Below are 12,471 nucleotides of genomic sequence, written 5' to 3'. Positions count from 1 at the left end.
CGGGAATCCATGAGTGAGGCGTCTTATTTTTTTTTTTTTTAACTCTTGCTATCGTATAGTGCATTCTGCCTGTCAGTGTTAAGTTATATTTTTTAGACATCAGACACTAGAAGCTGCTGACGAACCCTTCTCGTCGTTGTCAGTCTGTAGCTGCGAAAAAATAAGAGCAATACGAGTTGTAACATTGAAGTGGATCATAACTGTGTAACGTTAATGAAAATGGCCAGGAGGGGTCACTGGAGAGGACAGCGTCAAATGCTTCGAAGCTTCGATACGATTTCCGACAATTGCTTCAAACGTGTTGATGCTTCACTTCGCCCATCACTAGCTAATAGGTACCAGCAGACCAAGGGAGAAGCATCCACTTGCAGAGCCACAGCACCATACGTCACCGCAGTTTCAGACTCGCAGTTGTAGACCCGGAAGTGACGTTACCATTTCTAGGCAAGGCGAAAACAACGCCTCCATTTATCGAACACAGCAAGTGTTAGTTTTTAGCACGAGCGCAGTATTTTCGAGCACAAACAAAATATGACAGAAAACAGCACGGTATTGTTGTTATTATTACTGTTATTCTTAACAATTATAAAACTGTACATTTTGCAAAACGTTTTTCAAAACAGTTCGAAAAGTTATCGTTACGTTTACATGTATGTAATCTTTGGCTGGCGAGCTAATTGTTAATGACTGCAACACTGGTTACGGTGGCTTGCCTCGTAAAAACTGGGGAAATCGACACTTAATGTTACATTGTCAGCAAAATACGATAAACATGCATTTTGCCCAAAGTTCAGTCTATGTTCTTGATGAACGGAAAATTCCCAGTACTTTAAGATGATATTTAACTTAAATTAAGATATTTTAAGTTCCGTTTTATTGTTTGTTATATATTTTATAAATTGTATTCATCCAGCCATCCATCCAGTCATTCCCTAACGAATGTTAACGTGGTGTTTATTTAACTTTTAATTCTTTTCTTTTTTGGGGGGTGGGCGCAACTTCTTAATGAAAATGAAACATATTCCTGTTCGGTTAAGAAGTGAACATTAAGTCTTTAAATGAGAAAGTAATCTAGGGATAAAGCTTCAAAATTCTACACCACTTTATAATAAATTATGTTTTCTTATTTAGCTAGTGAAGTAGTGTCAAATGATGTTGCTTTTAAGAAAGCTGAGAAATTAAAATCCTTTGCCCAAATTGAATGTTCAGAATTTGGTGCATTAGTTAATAAGTCTAAATTTTCCTTTGTTTTCTTTATTTGTGAAAGATTTTACTTTCTCTTTGGTAAGCCACATTTAAGTATTATAAATTAGTTTTTAAATCTTAGATATGTACCTACTTTATACTGGCTAATAACCTCTTAAGGTAAAAAAATCTTTTTAATTGTGATCTATCAAATTATAGACCAATTTTCTAATCTTTCTTGTATTTCTAAAATTTAGAGAAAGGTGTAGGTAAGCGGTTCTCAATATTTTTGCAAATAAAAATAATCTATTGTAACATTTTTACCCAGGTACTGCTTTAGTCAAAGTATTCAATGATTTGCACTCCACTGACCATGGTTGCATTTTTAGGCCCATAATATTGCATCTACAGTAAGTGCCACATTTGATACTATAGACCATGATATTCATCTGATCAACTACATGAACCATCTCAGTGTTCTAAAATAGAGGTTTACCTAGTAGAAAGTAGATTCCTTGAAATTTTCATTTGTTGAATTCTAACAAAACAGAAGTGCTAGGCATTGGTTCGAAAGCTGGTAAAAATGTCAATCTGAATGTAACATGTCTGTAGATGGCACCCCTATCACTCACAATACACTAATTCTAAACTTGGGAATATCTAGTGAAAATGATGATCTTTCATTTGATACACATACTAAACATGTATCTAGAGTAGCCTTCATTTTACTTAAGAAATATTGCAAAACTTAATTATGTTAGCATTCCATGATGCTAAATAACTTCTGTGCTTTTATTACTTCTACATGGATCACCATAAGGCTTTGTGGCTGATAAGACTTAATTTAATTCAAAATACAGTGGCAGAAGAGCTTACTAGAGCCAGGAAATATGCACAGTATATATCACCCCTATTTTGCTTTCTTTACATTTTTTTTCTGCAAATTTTGTATTTCATATTGAATTATTAGGTACTGGTGATCACCTGTATCACTTTGCATAATAAGATTAACAATATTTGAGAAAAAAAAAAAAAAGTGTTCATAAATGTTCTGAAATTTTGATCACTGATGTGTGTACATGTAATATTTAAAAAAATGTAATTAATATCAACCTCATTGTAAGTTTCTAAGCATTGCAATTTTTTTTTTTTAATTCAAGCATATATTCTAAATATTTAAGTTATTCACATGCAAAATGCAGTCACACTAATATTGATAAACAACACATGCCTACTTTAAGAAGTTGTGCTTGTATTCTGCTTACATCAAAATTTTCTTACTCTACCTAGTAGGTGATATGAATCCATTTCAATTTCAGAATCTTCCACAGCAGTGGGTTGGGTCAGTGCAGGGGTAGGCAACGTCTGTCCTGGTGAGCCGCAGTGGCTACAGGTTTTCATTCCAACCCAATTGCTTAATTAGAAACCAATCATTGCCAATCTCAGACCTTATTTAATTTTATGCTTGTTAGTCTGTGCAATGTAAGGCTCTCATATCGTAGATTTTTTTCCTTTCCAAGGATATCATCCAAATGATATGAAGCCTAAAACAGATCATTTTCAGTCTGTCACATTTTTCTATTAAGTGTTTTATTAAATCAAACAGTGCATGATGAACACACACAGATGTAATTGGAAAAAAGCTAGCTGGAGAACTGCTGGCTGCTTTGTCTTTTACATCTTATTGCTAATAAGGAGCAATTAAAACACTGAATGCAGCAGTTTAAGATTGAAATAAGCAATTAAAGTTGGAGAACCTTAACAAGCGAGACCACTAAAATGAAGCATCAAAATGTCACTTAAGCAATATGTGTTTCATCAGCAATAATTGAGTTCTCATTAAGGAACTGGGTTGGAACAAAAACCTGAACATACTGCGGCTCATCAGGACCGACGTTGCCTACCCCTGGGTCAGTGGATTGTGGAGTATTCATGTTGATGGTGAGAAAATCAGACTTATTTTTTAGGTTGGGAATACTTTAGAACCACTATAAATTGCAATAAGTAGAGTGTGCACTGTACTGTATGCAAATAGATCAAATATTATTTTGAAATAATTCTTTGTGCGCTCCACAGTATGCTCTGCACCTTGTCTTGGATGCGCCATTTGACTTCACAGCTGTAAGCTTTCACTTATGTCTGATTATTTGTTAATATCTGTTACTGGCTTTAATGTTCTTTTTTTTTCCCTCTGCATGGCAGTGTGATTTACCCTTGATCAGGAGGTGCTGGTGCTTTATTCTATTGGAGAAATTTGCTGTTGGAAGGTATCCCTCTCTGTGTGGGTAACGTGTGAATATTTCGTACAGGACAAAGGCGTTCACTAAAGGTGAGGAGGTATATATGTAATATCTAATATTTAAATAGGCATGTAGAAATACGTTTTAATTCTCTTTGTGGTCTTTAAAGGAACCACTAATAAAAAAGGACCTCCACACTACAGTAAAATGGTTGCGCCAACATAGACAGTTGTTCAGAGGTGCCGTGTCTGAGCCCCATTTTCTGGAGCTGGAGGAGGACCACCAAAGCCGAGCTCTCCAGGACATCGATGTAGTCGAAATTGGATTTAATTTTAGCAAAAGAACCCTTATTTATTTTTCAGTTTAGGGATGATATGGAACTTTTCACTCAGGAATGTCGGGATAAAATTAAACTTAAAATAAACTGCATATTTAATGAATCAGTATAATTGTCTGCTGCTACATTGATTGTTATTTGTATTTTATTGTACATTACTCTGATTTCAGTTTATAATATGGTGGGTAGTTTTTGAAAACAAACAATTTAACTGCGAGTCTTTTTTTGGGTCTGCTGCTCATTTTGAAATATTGATATTAGTTCTTATGTATTTTTAAAGCCCACTTAGTGCTATCTAAAGGCTCTTAAAATAATTTTTAAAAATATTTCATCACAGAACAAACAAATTACATTATTTCCAAAAGACATTTTTACTAGTGTTTTTTTGAGGGTTTCCTTGGAGGACAGAACATTTTGGTACAGCAGTGAAAGATTTGAGGTCTTGGACATTATGAAGATGCTGCTGTGCAATAATGTAATATTGTGGTTCTATAAGTCACTACACACATTACTGAAGTACACTCAATGATAGTTTTAGATAGCCTCACACTTCAGTCCTTCACAAATACAGTAGTTTACAAACATTTTAATTTCTCTTTGAGAAGCATGAAAGATAATTGTGGTGAATCTCAGATTATGATTACATTTTTTCTATGTATGTACTATTGAGGGACTTTTTTTTTTTTTTTTTTTTTTTTTAAATCAGATGGTCACTTTATTTTAACAAGCAATGTAAATAACTTGTTTACTCTTTACTCTCAGATCACATTGTGTGTTTATCAAGCAGAACTTATTTTCATTTTCTACACAATACTGTAATAACTGTACAGTTCACTCAGTGACACGCACAAACACACTCACTATGCATACACACACTACTGGTGCTGTCATTGGTTCCTCTGTGGATTGGACTGTTGAATCAACACAATGGCTGTACATGCTGGGGTCTTTGGCACGTCATCCCAATAGCATGTAAGGCGTCACCAATGGTTTACCATACTCCTCAAGATGGCTCTGTCTCCTTCTCCCTTTTCCAGTCTCAGTTCAAGGTTGTCCAGATGACAAAAGTATTTATGAGATGTTCAATATGTTGAAAAAATTGCCTGTGGCCAGCATCCAGCGTGATGTTTTGTCTAAATTCTCCACTCCTCTTTTTGTAGCATTATAGTCCATTATAAATTTCTGGCCATGGAATCTCCTATCCCTGTGCAGGTCACATTGTGCACCAAGGATGTGTCATTTGTTTAGACAAAACGTGAAGGTCTTCACTGGCCTATTCTGTGTGGCCAGCAGTTGAGATGGGAGCTCTGGCTTATTTTTCCTTATTGTGCTAAGCATTGTTACCTTCATCTTGAGGAGCTCCTGTCCCAGTTTGTGTAAAAGTTATTGCATATGGCGTTGTGGCCATGCACCTTATGTCATGTCCAGGGTACCCCTCACGCCTTAAATTCTTACAGGATTTCCTCCATCTGACTTCCCTTTGTTAACTCTTTTAGGGCGGATGTCGACTTTTGTCGACAGGAGGGGTTGAGGGCGCATGTCGACAAAAGTCGACATCCAGGGATAGAGGGCGACAATCAGCTGTTAATGGCGACAAAACTCACTGTCACGTCACAGGCATTCTCTGTGCTTGGAGGAATGCTCTAGACTTGTCGACTCAGCAAATGATCCTTGCGTGTGCGTGAGTTGCGAAATGTAAACAAATACAAAGACAAGATGGCATTAACATCTCACGAGGGAGCGAAGCGAGTCGAGAAAAGAAATTACTCGGCAGATAACATTTTGCGCATTACCGCGGAGTCGGACTCTGATTTTTCAGAGTCGGATTTCATAGACAGTGATCAAGAGATTGAGGAGCCGGCGTCAGCCGATCGGAGACCAGCCGATGCCGCCCCAGCTGCTCAGCTGAGCGCATTCGCGCTGCCAGTACACCTACAGCAAGGTTCGCATAGGAGGAATACCCAGAAATTGATCCATGGGAGCCGATCTGGCTACCTGACTTCACAAGGCGGCACGGCTTGCTGCTAGACACAACGGATTACAAGCCGCTGGACTATTTCAATCTGTTTTTTCCTGAGGCAGTTTTTCAGCTGATATCTGACGAGAAACAGGTATGCAGAACAATTTTTTGAATCGCGGGATGCGCTCGCTCCGCGTTCTCGTTTTTCGAAGTGGAAACCCACAACAAAAGACGAGATGAACGGCTTTGTGGCATTGCAGATAGAGATGGGACTGGACTGGCGATATAATTTCAGGGAGCATTGGTCCACACGTACTTTGTCACCTGGTGGCTTTGGACAGGTTATGCCACGTGATAGGTACGTGCTGCTGCAAAGCTTCATTCACTTCTGTGATAAGAAGCAAATCCCAAGGGGTGAGCCAGGCTATAATCCCATGTACAAAGTTCAGCCCCTGCTTGACATTGTGGAGCCAATGTATAAACAATTTTATCAGCCTGGCCATGATTTGTCTGTGGATGAATCCATGATAAAATGTTGGGGGGGAAAAAAAGCCGTCCCTTATAACATATGCCAGACAAGCCCACCAAGTATGGCATAAAGGATTTTGTACTGGCAGAAGCAAACACTGGTTTCTGCCTGAAAGTAATTACTTACACCGGAAAGCATTCTTTTCAAAGAGAACTGTCCTTTGACAAGTCAGGTTGTGCTGGAGCTGCTTCAGGGATATGAACATTTGGGACATGTGTACATGGACAATTTTTATACATCACCAGAATTGTTCATGGAGCTACAGAGCAGGGGAATTGGAGCGTGTGGCACAGTCAGGGTGAATAGGAGACGCATGCCTTTACAGTTGAAGCCAGACAGGCTGAAGATGAAGAGGGGACAATCCTGTTTTCATGCGGGCGGATAACTTGGTGGCATTGGCATGGCATGATGTCAAACGGGTCACTTAGTACAGTTCACACCAACAATTTATGTGAGAAAACAATTCGTTCTAAGGGAAACCCAGAAGGTAGGAAGCTGGACAAGCCTGTTGCGCTTGAAGAATATAATTGTAAGATGGCTGGAGTTGATCGACTGGATCAGATGCTGGGGTCATATGCTTACGGCCATAAGTCCACCAAGTGGTACCACACTGTGTACCATCGCCTGCGTGAGATTGCACTCACAAATGGATATACAGGGTGGGCCATTTATATGGATACACCTTAATAAAATGGGAATGGTTGGTGATATTAACTTCCTGTTTGTGGCACATTAGTATATGTGAGAGGGAAAACTTTTCAAGATGGGTGGTGACCATGGTGGCCATTTTGAAGTCGGCCATTTTGGATCCAACTTTTGTTTTTTCAATAGGAAGAGGGTCATGTGACACAAACTTATTGGGAATTTCACAAGAAAAACAATGGTGTGCTTGGTTTTAACGTAACTTTATTCTTTCATGAGTTATTTACAAGTTTCTCTGTTTACAGCCATTGACATGTCGCAGAGGTTAACACGTGAGGAGCGGATAGAAATTGTGTTGATGTCTGGTGAACGCAGTAACCGGGTCATTGCAGATTTCAATGCAAGACACCCTACGAGACCACCCATCTCCCATGCTACAGTTAGCAAACTGCTTGCTAAGTTTCGTGAAACTGGTTCAGTGTTGGATTTGCCAAAATGTGGACGCATGAAAACTGTCACTAATGAAGAAACATCAGTGGCTGATCTACCTTCATTCAGCAAGAGCCCACAGTGTAGCACTCGCCGCATGTCACTGGAGAGTGGCATTAGTCGAACATCCCTTCAGCGGATATTAGCTACTCACAAATGGCACCCTTACAAACTCCAGCTACTGCAGCATCTCGAGGATGACCCAGATCAGCGCACTGAATTTGCAGAATGGGCAAAACAAAAATTAGAACAGGAGCCTCAGTTTTCGCAGAAGATTTTGTTCAGTGATGAGGCAAACTTATGTGAATGGTGAAGTTAACAAACAAAACCACCGCTATTGGTCTGACACTAACCCACATTGGATAGATCCCTCCAAGACTGTTGGAACAAAAAAAATTGATGGCATGGTGTGGTATATGGGGTACAAAGATAGTGGGGCCATTCTTCATCAATGGAAACCTCAAGGCCACTGGATATGCGAAATTGCTACATGATGATGATGTTTCCCTCTTTATGCACTGAAGCTGGCACGTTCCCTGAGTTTTTCCAGCAAGATGGTGCACCACCACATTATGGGTGTCGGGTCCGAGCATTCCTAGATGAACAGTTTCCTGGAAAGTGGATTGGTCGTCGTGGGCCAGTTGAATGGCCCCCAAGGTCTCCCGATCTGACCCCCTTAGACTTTTATCTTTGGGGTCATCTGAAGGCAATTGTCTATGCTGTGAAGATACGAGATGTGCAGCACCTGAAACTACGGATACTGGAAGCCTGTGCAAGCATTTCTCCTGCGCTGTTGCTATCAGTGTGTGAAGAGTGGGAGAAGAGGGTTGCATTGACAATCCAACACAATGGGCAGCACATTGAACACATTTTATAAGTGGTCAGAAACTTGTAAATAACTCATGAAAGAATAAAGTTACGTTAAAACCAAGCACACCATTGTTTTTCTTGTGAAATTCCCAATACATTTGATGTGTCACATGACCCTCTTCCTATTGAAAAAACAAAAGTTGGATCCAAAATGGCCAACTTCAAAATGGCCGCCATGGTCACCACCCATCTTGAAAAGTTTTCCCCCTCACATATACTAATGTGCCACAAACAGGAAGTTAATATCACCAACCATTCCCATTTTATTAAGGTGTATCCATATAAATGGCCCACCCTGGTATATTATTCAAGCAGGCAAACAGTGACAGCACTATGACTGCGGCAGATTTCCGCAAGAAGGTGGTTGACAGCTTGCTGGCAGAATATGTTGGAGTGCCTTTGGCAAAGCGAGGAAGGCCAGCACAAAGAGCAGTGCCAGACAGGCTGACTGAGCGCCACTGTCCTGCCACATATGAGGACAAAAAGTACAAGCCTGACTGTTGTGTGCAGCAATAGACAACTCAAAAAGAGGCACCAGTGCAACACATTGTAAGCAGTGCAACGTGGCAATGCATGCAATTGGCCGCTTTGAGCGTTACCATACTTTGCAGGACTTTGCTTTGTAACAAGTACAGTATGTGCAATAATATGTTAAATTATATAGTATGCAGGCTCATACAAAATGCAAAAGTTATATTAGTCAAAAATAAATAGTTTTTGTTGATTTGATATGTTAAACAATTGTGTTCTTTTTTAAAAAAAATTAGTTTCTGGAAAAATATTCAGCCCTGGGAGAAAAGAAAAAAAAGCCCAAAAAGTTAATGAAATGACATCCTCTGCTCTTCTGTATCTGTGCTTCCCCTTGAGCAAGTTATTCGTAGCTTTGGTCTGGGTTATCATTTTTACGCAGATGATGCTTAGATCTATTTCAGTGTTAAAAGTGACACTTCATCACATAACTGAACTCCTGCAAAATGGCACTAAAGTGCAACTTAAGAAAACAAGCTCCTATTCAACAATTCTCGGTGATGATCTCGTCAGATGGTCTTTTACTGCAAAGAATCTCGGCGTCACTTTGATTCCTCCTTTTCTTATTTCACCCATGTAAGCCATATTAAGAAACTTCCACCTGTGTCACCTTTATGTTTGCTCATTCCTGTCCTTTTCTAATGGTGAGAATCTTGTCCCTGCTGTTATCACATTCAGCATGGATTATTGTAAGTCACTACTGGGAGGTGCCACTTCTAATCGTATATCACAGCTCCAGCCGATTCAAAACTGAACTGCAAGAGTCCTGACACGGACCACCGACAGCAAGCACATCCCAACCATACTGAGACAAGCGCTATATAAATGTAATGAATTATTATTATCCTGCTGCGCCTTCACTGGTCCGTGTCTTACAGAATTGAATATCAAATTCTGTTATTGACCTGCCCACTAAGGTCCTCATTCTGTGCCCCTCACTAACCGGCACACTGTGGGTGACAGCAGGGTCTTCAGCTGTATATAGCGCCCTGACTGTGGAATGACCTCCTGAAATTAATGACATCAGCTGACTCCATTTGTTTTTAACTCATTTGTTTTTAAGAAGACATTAAACAGACCTGACATTCTGCCCCTTTCAGTTTACCCCCTCTATCTGTCCAGGTACTCTGGGTTTGCATTATCACAAATACTACAATAAATTTTTCAACAAATACCATATGTTGTATTTTAGTCTGGGTTATTGTCTTATTCTTTTTGAATGTTTCGTATATCCTGTACTTATCTTTACTTAGTGTAGATATTTGTAGCCAATGTTATATAGGTCTTGTTGTTCTTTCTGAATTTTGGGCATAGAAAGGGTGCTATATAAATAAATTAGGGTTATTAATAGTATTTTTTTGGTGGCTTATAACAGACAAATACTGGAGCAGTTCTACGTAAGGCAATTAATATATAGCATAATTCAGTGTATAACATGTATTACCGTTTTCTTCACGTTTAAAAATAGATTGGTTTAGAACAATATTGCATGCATGCATAGTACATTTTAAAAAATGTACTCTTAACGTTTTACTAAAATCTAACATGGTGCAAACATTATATTGTATATTTTGTTTCATTAATGTAAATGAAAAACTATTTTCAAATAACACAAATCTTAACGATTTTAATTTTGTCAACATGTTAAATGGTTCCCACAGACCCGAACACAACGTAAATGTTAATAATGTATTTCACAGAAAAGATCCGTATTGTTTAGTTTGATGTATGACATGACGGCAGAAATGCTCCAAACTTCACAAGGATGTGTATTATTTAGTTTGTTGTACTGTTTTTCCTTCCAAGTTTTCATCTTTTAATTTCTGAACGGGTCCTTGACCAGACGTTACTTACTGGGCTTTGAGGACGGAGAATCGGAAGATAAATTTTGGAAGGTCTCGGCAAACTGCGGTGATGTCAGTTCTGACTTGGAGAAGACTTACTTGCCGAGACCGGCCGAAACCTTCCGAAAGTAATGTTACAAAGTCAGTCCTGAAACGTCACTTCCGGGTCTACAACTGCGGTGACGTATGGTGCTGTGGCTCTGCAAGTGGATAGTATTGGACCAAGGAGGGGGAAGGGAAGCGGTGCCGAGTCAACACCGTGTATTGTGGGGATGGCGCACTGCGGACATTGACTCGGGATGTTATGGGTCGTGGGGGGTACTTCAAACACCTCCTCAATTCCACTAACATGCCTTCCAATGAGGAAGCCGAGCCTGGGGACTCGGAGTACGGATCTCCCATCTCTGGGACTGGAGGTCACCGAAGTGGTCAAAAAAACTCCTTGGTGGCAGGGGCCCTGGGGGTGGATGAGATACGCCTGGAGTTCCTCAAAGCTCTGGCTGTTGTAGGACTGTCTTGGTTGACACGACTCTGCAACATCTCTGCACTGGCAGACCGGGGTGGTGGTCCCCGGGGGACCCAGAGGGTGTGTTCCAACTACAGAGATCACACTCCTCAGCCTCCCTGGAAAAGTCTATTTGGGGGTCCAGGAGATAGTTGAACCTCGGATTCAGGACAGTGTGGTTTTCATCCTGGATGCGGAACAGTGGACCAGCTATACAACCTTGGCAGGGTCCTGGTGCCTCATGCATAACGCCGTGCCTAGAATTCGCACTATAACATGACGTAAGCACAAAAGCCGAAATGTGCTTACGCACAGAAAAATCCAGATGCAGGAATTTGTCTGTTCGCCTACTTCTGCGTTTTTCCGCTACATAAATCCCACTCAGCGTGGAAATTCACGCACGTGCACACGACTACTGCCCCACCCCAACTCCTCCCAGAATTACACCTCTATGTTGATTTGCATATTCAAATAGCCTCTTACCTTCAGCAAGACAATGGCAAAAGCAAATGGGGGGGGAAGGAAGTTCAGCGAATGTGAAATGGAGGTCCTGCTAGCTGAAATAGAGGCCAGGAAAAAATGTTTTATTTGGCAACTTAGGAAGTGGCATTAGCAACAAAAGGAAACTGAGCGGCAAAGCGTGGCGGATGCAGTCAACAGTCCTGGAGCAGAAAATCGTACTGTGACTGAATTAAAAAAAAAAAAAAAAAAAAAAAAAAAAAAAAAAGTGGTCAGACATCAAAGTTGCCGTGAAAAGGAGAGTCGCAGCTCATCTGCAAGTTAGCTCCACTGGAGGAGGTACTGAACTCCCGGAGCTCACACCGTTTTGAGCAGCGAGTTGCAGCAATTATTGGCAACACACTCATTGTCGGAATTTTACCTGTGGGTGAGGGAGATTCTGCCATCACCGCAGATGCCGGCGAGTTTTTTTTTTTTTTTGATTACCATGACCCATACTCATGTAAATAATTTGCATGAGTAATAAGACAATCAGGTATTAATTACTGTTTATCTACTTCGACAATAGTACAAAAGCTGACCCAAATGAGGACATGGTTCCGGGCGATAATGGTGCTGCTTCTGTGCCAACTACATCTTCGGGTGCTGGCTGCTCACACACCCCTGCCTCGGAAACTGGTGGGTGATCATCTGGCCGTGTGCTGACTGATGGAGTCCTAGAATCTCAAAATGCATTGGTGGATGCGGTGAGAGATGTGGCCAATGAACTAAGAAATATCAAGGAATTGTATGACGTGATTTTCCCCAATAGGTGGATTCACCTTGTCGTCGCGGAATCCGATCGCCACGGAAATAATTTTCCTTGATTGTCATGGAATCAGTT

General features: G+C 40.3%; 1 long non-coding RNA gene across 1 annotated transcript; it reads left to right on the top strand.

The window, feature by feature from the left end:
• Positions 1–381: 381 nt before the first annotated feature.
• On the top strand, positions 382–3,515 carry LOC114643581 (uncharacterized). The gene is made up of 3 exons (XR_007934911.1): positions 382–549; positions 3,262–3,306; positions 3,495–3,515. It is a non-coding gene; the product is annotated as an uncharacterized LOC114643581 (long non-coding RNA).
• Positions 3,516–12,471: the final 8,956 nt, after the last annotated feature.

Source organism: Erpetoichthys calabaricus, chromosome 5 (genome assembly GCF_900747795.2).
Source record: "Erpetoichthys calabaricus chromosome 5, fErpCal1.3, whole genome shotgun sequence".
Lineage (NCBI taxonomy): Eukaryota > Metazoa > Chordata > Cladistia > Polypteriformes > Polypteridae > Erpetoichthys > Erpetoichthys calabaricus.
The sequence above is the reverse complement of the archived record's forward strand: the minus strand, read 5'-3'. Positions and strand labels throughout refer to the sequence as shown.